General features: G+C 45.5%; 1 long non-coding RNA gene across 1 annotated transcript; it reads left to right on the forward strand.

The window, feature by feature from the left end:
- Positions 1-5,926: 5,926 nt before the first annotated feature.
- On the forward strand, positions 5,927-6,443 carry LOC119273643. The gene is made up of 2 exons (XR_005134932.1): positions 5,927-6,023; positions 6,169-6,443. It is a non-coding gene; the product is annotated as an uncharacterized LOC119273643 (long non-coding RNA).
- The last annotated feature ends 1,148 nt before the right edge of the window (positions 6,444-7,591 follow it).

Genomic DNA, 7,591 nt, shown 5'->3' on the forward strand with positions numbered 1-7,591 from the left:
AACTCTATTTTCCTTTTGGAATTTTGTGATTTTAAAAAATTGTCGAAACAGAAAACTTGTTCTGCAAATTTTGACATATTGTATTTTTCTGAATTAGGATGATTTAGTTATGATTTTTTCCAAGTTTAATGTGGTAAAAGGCTTTTGTCCCGGTTGGTGTCTCTAACCGGGACTAAAGATAGACCTTTAGTCCCGGTAAAAGACACCAACCGGGACTAATGGACTGGGACAAAAAAAATTAAAATTTCAAAAAAAATTGGAAAAAATTGAAAAATTTTCCGTCCCGGTTTGTACCTCCAACCGGGACGAAACATAGACCTTTTAGTCCCAGTTGGAGATACCAACCAGGACTAAAGAGGTCGCATCGGTCGAAGCTGGTCGCAAACCCTTTAGTCCCGGTTGGTGTCTCGTTCGAACTGGGATTGATGCCTGTGCCGCTCGAACCGGGACTAATGCTCACACTAGTCTCGGTTCGTAACTTGACCGGGACTATTGCTCCAATCCGGCTGTGACGAAAGCCCTTTTTTCTACTAGTGATATGTCTCCAACGTATCTATAGTTTATGAAGTATTCAAGCTGTTATATTATCATTCTTGGTTGTTTTACAATCATTTTATAGAAAGTTTACATCATTTTTCTGGGACTAACCTATTGACCCAGTGCCAAGTGTTAGTTGCTATTTTTTGCTTATTTTTTACATCGCAGGAAATCAATATCAAACGGAGTCCAAACATCGTGAAACTTTTTGTGGATTTTTTATGGACCAGAAGACACCCAATGGGCCAGAGCTGCACCTGGGGGTGCTCCAAGGGGGGCACAACCCACCAGGGCGCGCTTAGGCCCCCAGGCGCGCCCTGGTGGGTTGTGCCACCTCGGTGGCCTCCGGCACCCCCTCTTTGCACTATAAATCACCAAATATTACAAAACCCCTCGGGGTTAACCTAGATCAGAAGTTCCGCCACCAGAAGGCACTGTAGCCACGGAAAACCAATCTAGACCCCGTTCCGGCACCCGGAGGCTACCACGATGAGGAGGGAATAGTCCACCCTCGAGGCTGAGGGTTTGTACCAGTATCTATGTGTTTAATCTCTCTCTCTGTCTCTCGTGTTCTTGAGATGCATAATCTTAATGTATCGCCGACTTTGTTAATACAGTCGAATCATATGTGTTTTCCCGTCTCTATCTTGTTGTGATGAATTGAGTTTTCCTTTGAGATTTTGTTTTATCGGATTGAATACTTTTATGGATTTGAGCAAACTTGATGTATGTCTTGCATATGAATACTCGTGGTGACAATGGGGTATTGTATTGATTCACTTGATATATGTTTTGGTACTCACTCACTTATTCCCGAGGTGGCATTGGGGTAATCTATGCATAGGGGTTGATGCACGTTCTTGTCTTTGTTTCTCCGGTAGAATCCTGGGGCACTCTTTGAAGTTCTTTGTGTTGGATTGAGTATTATGAATCTGAAATTGTTTGATGCATATCGTATAATTAACTCATGGATACTCGTGGTGATATTGGAGTATCTAGGTGACATTAGAGTTGGTTGATGTGTGTCATATGGTGTTACTTTAGTACGAACTCTTGATTAGATTGATTGGAAAGAATAGCTTGCTATTATTTTAGTACGAACTCTAGCATAGATTGATCGGAAAGAATAGCTTTGAGGTGGTTTCGTACCCTACAAACAATTTCTTTTTATGTTCTCCACGAGATAGGAACTTTGGAGTGATTCTTCGTTGCATGTTGAGGGATGGTTATGTGATCCAATTATATTAGCATTGTTGAGAAATTGCACTAGCGAAAGTACGGACCGTATGCCTCATTTTCAAGTATTGTAATACCGTTTTTGCTCACTTTTGTTACTTGCTACCTTGCTATTTTTAATTGTTCCTATTACAAAAACCAATATCTACTATCATTACTACACTTTTATTACCATCCAATCGCCGAACTAGTGCACCTATACAATTTACCATTATATTTGGTGTGTTGGGGACACAAGAGACTTTTTGTTATTTGGTTGCAGGGGTTCCTTGAGAGAGACCATCTTCATCCTACACCTCCCATGGATTGATAAACCTTAGGTCATCCACTTGACGGAAAATTACTACTGTCCTACAGAACTCTGCACTTGGAGGCCCAACACGAGTCTACAAGAATAAAGTTGCGTAGCAGACATCATGGGCCCACAGGCCTGACCGGGCCCTCCTAGGCTTGTAAAGCTTCCGCTTTGGCGCTGCAGAAGGCACATCGTTGGCGTCGCCGCCCCCGATCCGAGCTGCTCCTCTACCTCACCACGCAGAAGATAACGAAGCCACGCCAGGGACCGACCTGCTAAGACCCATATGGGGCCCGCAGGGCCCAAATCTGAGCTCGGGACGCGCCGCCGGCCACCCCGCGCCACCACGCTGCCCTGCCACCAAGGAGTAGCACTACAATGACGTATGCCACTGGCCACCCCGCTGGGACACCGGACCGCTGCCTGGCCGAGCGACGCCGCCACTGCCCCCCGCCCCGGGGTGGGAGGACGTGCACGGGAAGAGGAGATCCTGCCACCGGCGACAGTAGGGGAGAGTAGGAGGGAAGAGAGGCCGAGCGAGCCACCCCGGCCGCCTGTCGAAGAGGCAGCGCGAGGACAGAAAGAGGGAAGGGGAAGGAAGGGCGGGGGATGGGGGCCCCGGATCCGATCCGTAAGCTGGCGAGGGCCGCCTGATGCTGTCGGAGATGGGCTAGGGAGGTGGCGGCAGCGAGGGTTTCGTGGGGAGGGAGAGTCGTGAGAGCCCGAGGTCGTCTATCTGGATAGCCTCAAAACCTCCATTCCACCTTTCCCAGGTACTCCTCCACAAGGGTTGGATAGATAGGATTGAAAACAGAAAATACTCTTTTCCACGCATTGGGTTGTTAGCAGATCTGGTCCGGAGAGACCTGTACTGTTCAGCAGAAAGCCCATGGAGAGTCCTTTAGCTGAAAGGCTACACTGGTCGGCGGAAGAGCGAATGCACAATTAGCACTAGGGGTCGCCTGAGGTCATCTCATGAAGTGGGCGGCGGAGTGGCTCTCCAAGGTCACATGTGGCGGAATCAATGGGGACAGGTGGTACTGTCGATGGGGTCAGGGCAGCGTCACCAAGATTGTCGGTCGATTCCCTGGGGTAGAACCGGATGCCACACAGGGTACCGTCGATGAGGTTAGTGCATCACTTGGTAGGGGTGGTTGACCAGTCTCGCATGGCAGCGTTGCTGCGCTCGCCAGATCACTCTCGATCAAGGAGGGTCGGGCTAATGGATATAGGCTGCTGGTGGATTTTCTATTTTGATTAGGGTGAATCGTCCGTTACTGATGGTAGAAGGGGAAGTGAACAGAGGATGTATGCGGGAACTTGTGGTCAGGCTCTCCAGTAACCCGATAACTGAAAAATGATGTGGCAGGGCCGCTGAGATGGATAGGCTGCATGTCAAGAGATATAACATAGTGAAGATGTGCTATTTAGGTATTATATATTGGAGATGACCATCTGTCTGTCTGTCCACTCTGCTTTCTGGTTGGCATGCTCAATATTTCTGCATTCAGGGATTGTTTCCTCATCTGCTTGATAGGCCCTGAACTGAGTCAGGTAGGAAGAACCTGCAGTGTAGTACTATGCACACCCTATCTGCCGTCCATTTTCCACCTGACCTGATAGAGTCGGGCACCCGGCCCGTTCAAGAATTTTTTTTAAACACGGTATAGATGCAAGCGAAAAAAGGATTTCGCATATCACCTGGGGTTGGGATCATGGGCTGGCTTTCACGCGGCACTCCCACCGGTTGTTGCTGATAGCCTCCTACAGACAAAGGCATCCTCTACAGGATCGCCGTTCGTGACCAAGGCCATTATTCTAGCTCCTCGGAGGGCAGCACTGACCTTGTCGTAGGGGACAATGAGACCGTGCCCAAGCCCAAGAGTGCCACATCCAACCAAGCCCAGGAGCTCTTCTCTGTTCTACCGATGAAGATGACTAAACTGAAACTTTCTCTCTCTCTGAAAAAGACTAAACTGAAACTGCACAATCATAAGACATCCAAACAACCACAGTGTCGGTGCCTGGTCATAGTCTATTTGACACAAGGGGTGGGAATCAACGGCAACAGATGGATCAATGAATGATCTGCCTACCATGTGTCAGTTTCGTTCTATATTGCTTTTGCCATATTTCGACAGAATATCCAACCATCCTTTAAGAATTTTACTTAGACTACCGCTTGAGTTGGACTGATTCCTCTAGAGGGTCTTTGATTTTTTTTTCTTTCGGTGCATAATTGCAATGTTAACTGCATGACTACAAGCCTACAAAACTACAACCCAAAAACTGGGATCAAATATTCCTTTCATGTATAACTATCTGTTCCTTCAGTGCATGATTTCCCAGTGTAAACATGCCACACTAATACCTACAGGTTTTCCGTGACATCATTTGTGTAGAGAGCTAGATTTTTGTGTGTGCAGAATTGACAGGTGATGGTGTAGTAACATCATCCCATACAAGAGAAAACTGGCAGGTGATGGTTAGCTGTACTCTATGTTGGAAATATGAGCAATTTACCGAATGATTTTATTAGCAGAAATACTAGATAAAGCATGACTAATATAGTAGAGATAAAACAAGTCATGCGTTCTGACAGAGAGAAGGAAAATAGCTTCTGCATATATGAACCGTAGCTTATCATATCTATAGCAGACAGTAGAACTAGTTGCATATATGAGGTAGAACCTAACATATTTAGGGCAGGTACTAGTACGAGAAACTGTGGCAGGATATCTAACAGAAAGAAGAACACATACGGGACAGCAGCAGCAGTAGCACTGGACTTGGGGTCGGTGTCCTCGCCAGCCATGTCGTCGAGGAGGTTGTCGACGTCGGGGAAGTAGTCGTCGGAGTCCGGGGCGTCCGTGACGAAGGAGTCAGTCAGTAGTCGCGCAGAGCCCTCCCCAAAAACCTTATCACCCTTCTCCCATACAGGACTCAAAGAGGTGCGGTTTCGGAGGCCTACTGTCCTGACCTGCGGTGCACGCCGCAAGCCGGGATGAGGAAGACAACAGCAACTCAAAGATTGGAACCGGTGGCGAGAGGAAGGAGAAGTACTGGTGCATCTCTCTGAGAGGAGCGACCTCCCTTTTATAGGCGCAAGAGAAGGAGACGAGAGCATGCGCCGGGAGCTGAAGGGAACACTGGAGATGAAACGAATAGACAGCAGCCAAAGGGTGCAGCATTCGTATTCAATATCCACTACAGCAAAAACTTTCCAGCTCCCGAGTGACCTCTCGTATACCTCTAGTGCGTGGCAAAAAAATTAGACATCGGCTCGGCTCATTCCCGCAACCCGCGGCGCGTCGCGGCGAGGCGAGGTGAGGCGGGCGGCAGAGGAGGAGCGCGCGTGGATATCCCTCTTGTTCTCATGCTCGTACAAGTGGGGAAAGAACCTCCCTTATAAGGAGGTCCAACTCCCACTAAACTAGCAATGTGGGACTAAACTTTAGTAGTATCCCTTGCCTTGCACAAATGGGCTAAGTGGGCCTCTAGGATTTATTAGGAATTTCTGAAATAGTTATTGGGCTGCCCAAAATGGACTAAATTCCACCACTCTATACCATGTCCAATGTGCTAGTACTCAAATGATATGGTATTTAATACTAGATTTGAGATGATACCGCATTTAATGGCACAAACTTAAGAATATCTTCTAAATTTATATTTGCATAGATGGAAAGATAGCATCCATGAAATGGATACCATCTTATAGATAGAACCATATTTTACAAATTAATTATAGTGAGACGGCCAAATCTTTGTGATCTCATTTTGAGTAAGATGGGAGTAAATATTCTCTAGCAATTAGTCTATATATAAAGATACAATGCTTCTATACGCCCAGACCGAGTCAGGAGTAAGATGTTTGTGTCTTCTCTTATGGAAGGGAAAGCTATTCTTCTTTGCCTTATGGTGCTTGTGCACGTAGGAAATTCCATTCATATTGGTAAGAAATCGATCTCCCCATCCCTATATATGGTTCCGTTCTCCTATCAACCGAAGTAGGATAATATTGTCACTTAAACATCATGAATATTTTCATATTTTTTTCCAATTTGGACTTTTTTTATGGTGTGTGTTTTTCTTTACAGATAAATGCAAGTATAGAGTTCACCCGCAAAGAACAACATGCAAGGATGTAACTGCTTCTATCGGCCGTGAGTGCAATCTGTCAAAATGCCAGGGGACCTGCAAAGATTTGTTTGGAGCGGAACTCACAGCCTCATGGTGTATCAACCCCGTCCCATACTATTGGCATTGTAGGTGTCGTATCTGTTTGTAGAGTTGCACTGAACAATCATGTCGAAAAATGGACAAATGATGTGATCCAATAATAAAATCTTCCAGTGACATGCATCTAAGAATACATAACGATTGCCAAATTTAGGTGTTCTATTCGATTTTGTCATGTGCAATATTGATCTGGTAATTTTAGGTTTGCATGGCCTCGTGATTTATAAGTTAAAAATAACCAACCTTATACGACATGAATGAATTGACCTAACTATACCGGCAGTCCCGTTTCTGATGGGCCCAGAACACAAGGAAGTAGTATATATTTCTCTAGTCGGTGAGTATGTTTAGTGGTAGAAACTTGTAGGATCAGATATCGACCAGAGCAATGTCCTAAAAAAAGATATCGGCCAGAGGGGGTGAATGTGAATTGAATAATTTTAGCAATTTCTTCAAAACAGATAGAAGACCAGAGATATAGATTATTAAAATCTAAAGGATATTGGCGAATGGAAGAATAACTCAATAAGAAACTATACAACTTAGTAGCATGCGAGGCAAACTAGTAAGATACAAGTGCATAAATGCCTACTGGCGGCGTTTAAAAAATGTATTTAGTGGCAATAGATGCCGTTGCCGCTAGTGTAACAGCAGTGGTAAGTTGGTACTAACATCCACACCCAACGCCAGATGCATATCTCTCATCTGTGGCGTTTGGCATGCGACGCCACTAACTAACAAATTATAAGTATTGCACCATGGACAGTAGATGCCAGTAATATAAGTCATGTGCCATGTGGCTGATGCTCGCTTTGTCCTGTGGGTCCATATGTCAGTAAACACCTACTGTCAGATAACCCAGCATGTTACACTAATCTAGTTAAAACATTAATTAAACTAAACCTTACTCAAACATTAATATTAAACTAGTTGGCTTCCACATTTTACACAGATTTGAACAACAGTATTGAAATCACAAAATTAAATCTAACTAAAACTAAAAGGTGCGCCCGATTCCTCGCCTGCACATCGTCATCCGAGATGGCGACAACGGCCTAATGGTCATAAATGGAGCTTAAGTGCACCACATTGGATGGAGGAGCAGCCGGAGCAGGAGTTGGCTGGCTCAGCTCCTATAGCATCTCGTTGGGAGGAAGCGACTTGAATATCGCCTGAACCTAAGGAAGTGTGTGCGACATCGACAGCTCCTTTGCGTTGTGGCATGTTGGAGGCAGTGGCGGAGGTAGCACTGCTACGAAAACCCCTATAGGCAACCACTTA

This window comes from Triticum dicoccoides, chromosome 3A (assembly GCF_002162155.2).
Source record: "Triticum dicoccoides isolate Atlit2015 ecotype Zavitan chromosome 3A, WEW_v2.0, whole genome shotgun sequence".
Lineage (NCBI taxonomy): Eukaryota > Viridiplantae > Streptophyta > Magnoliopsida > Poales > Poaceae > Triticum > Triticum dicoccoides.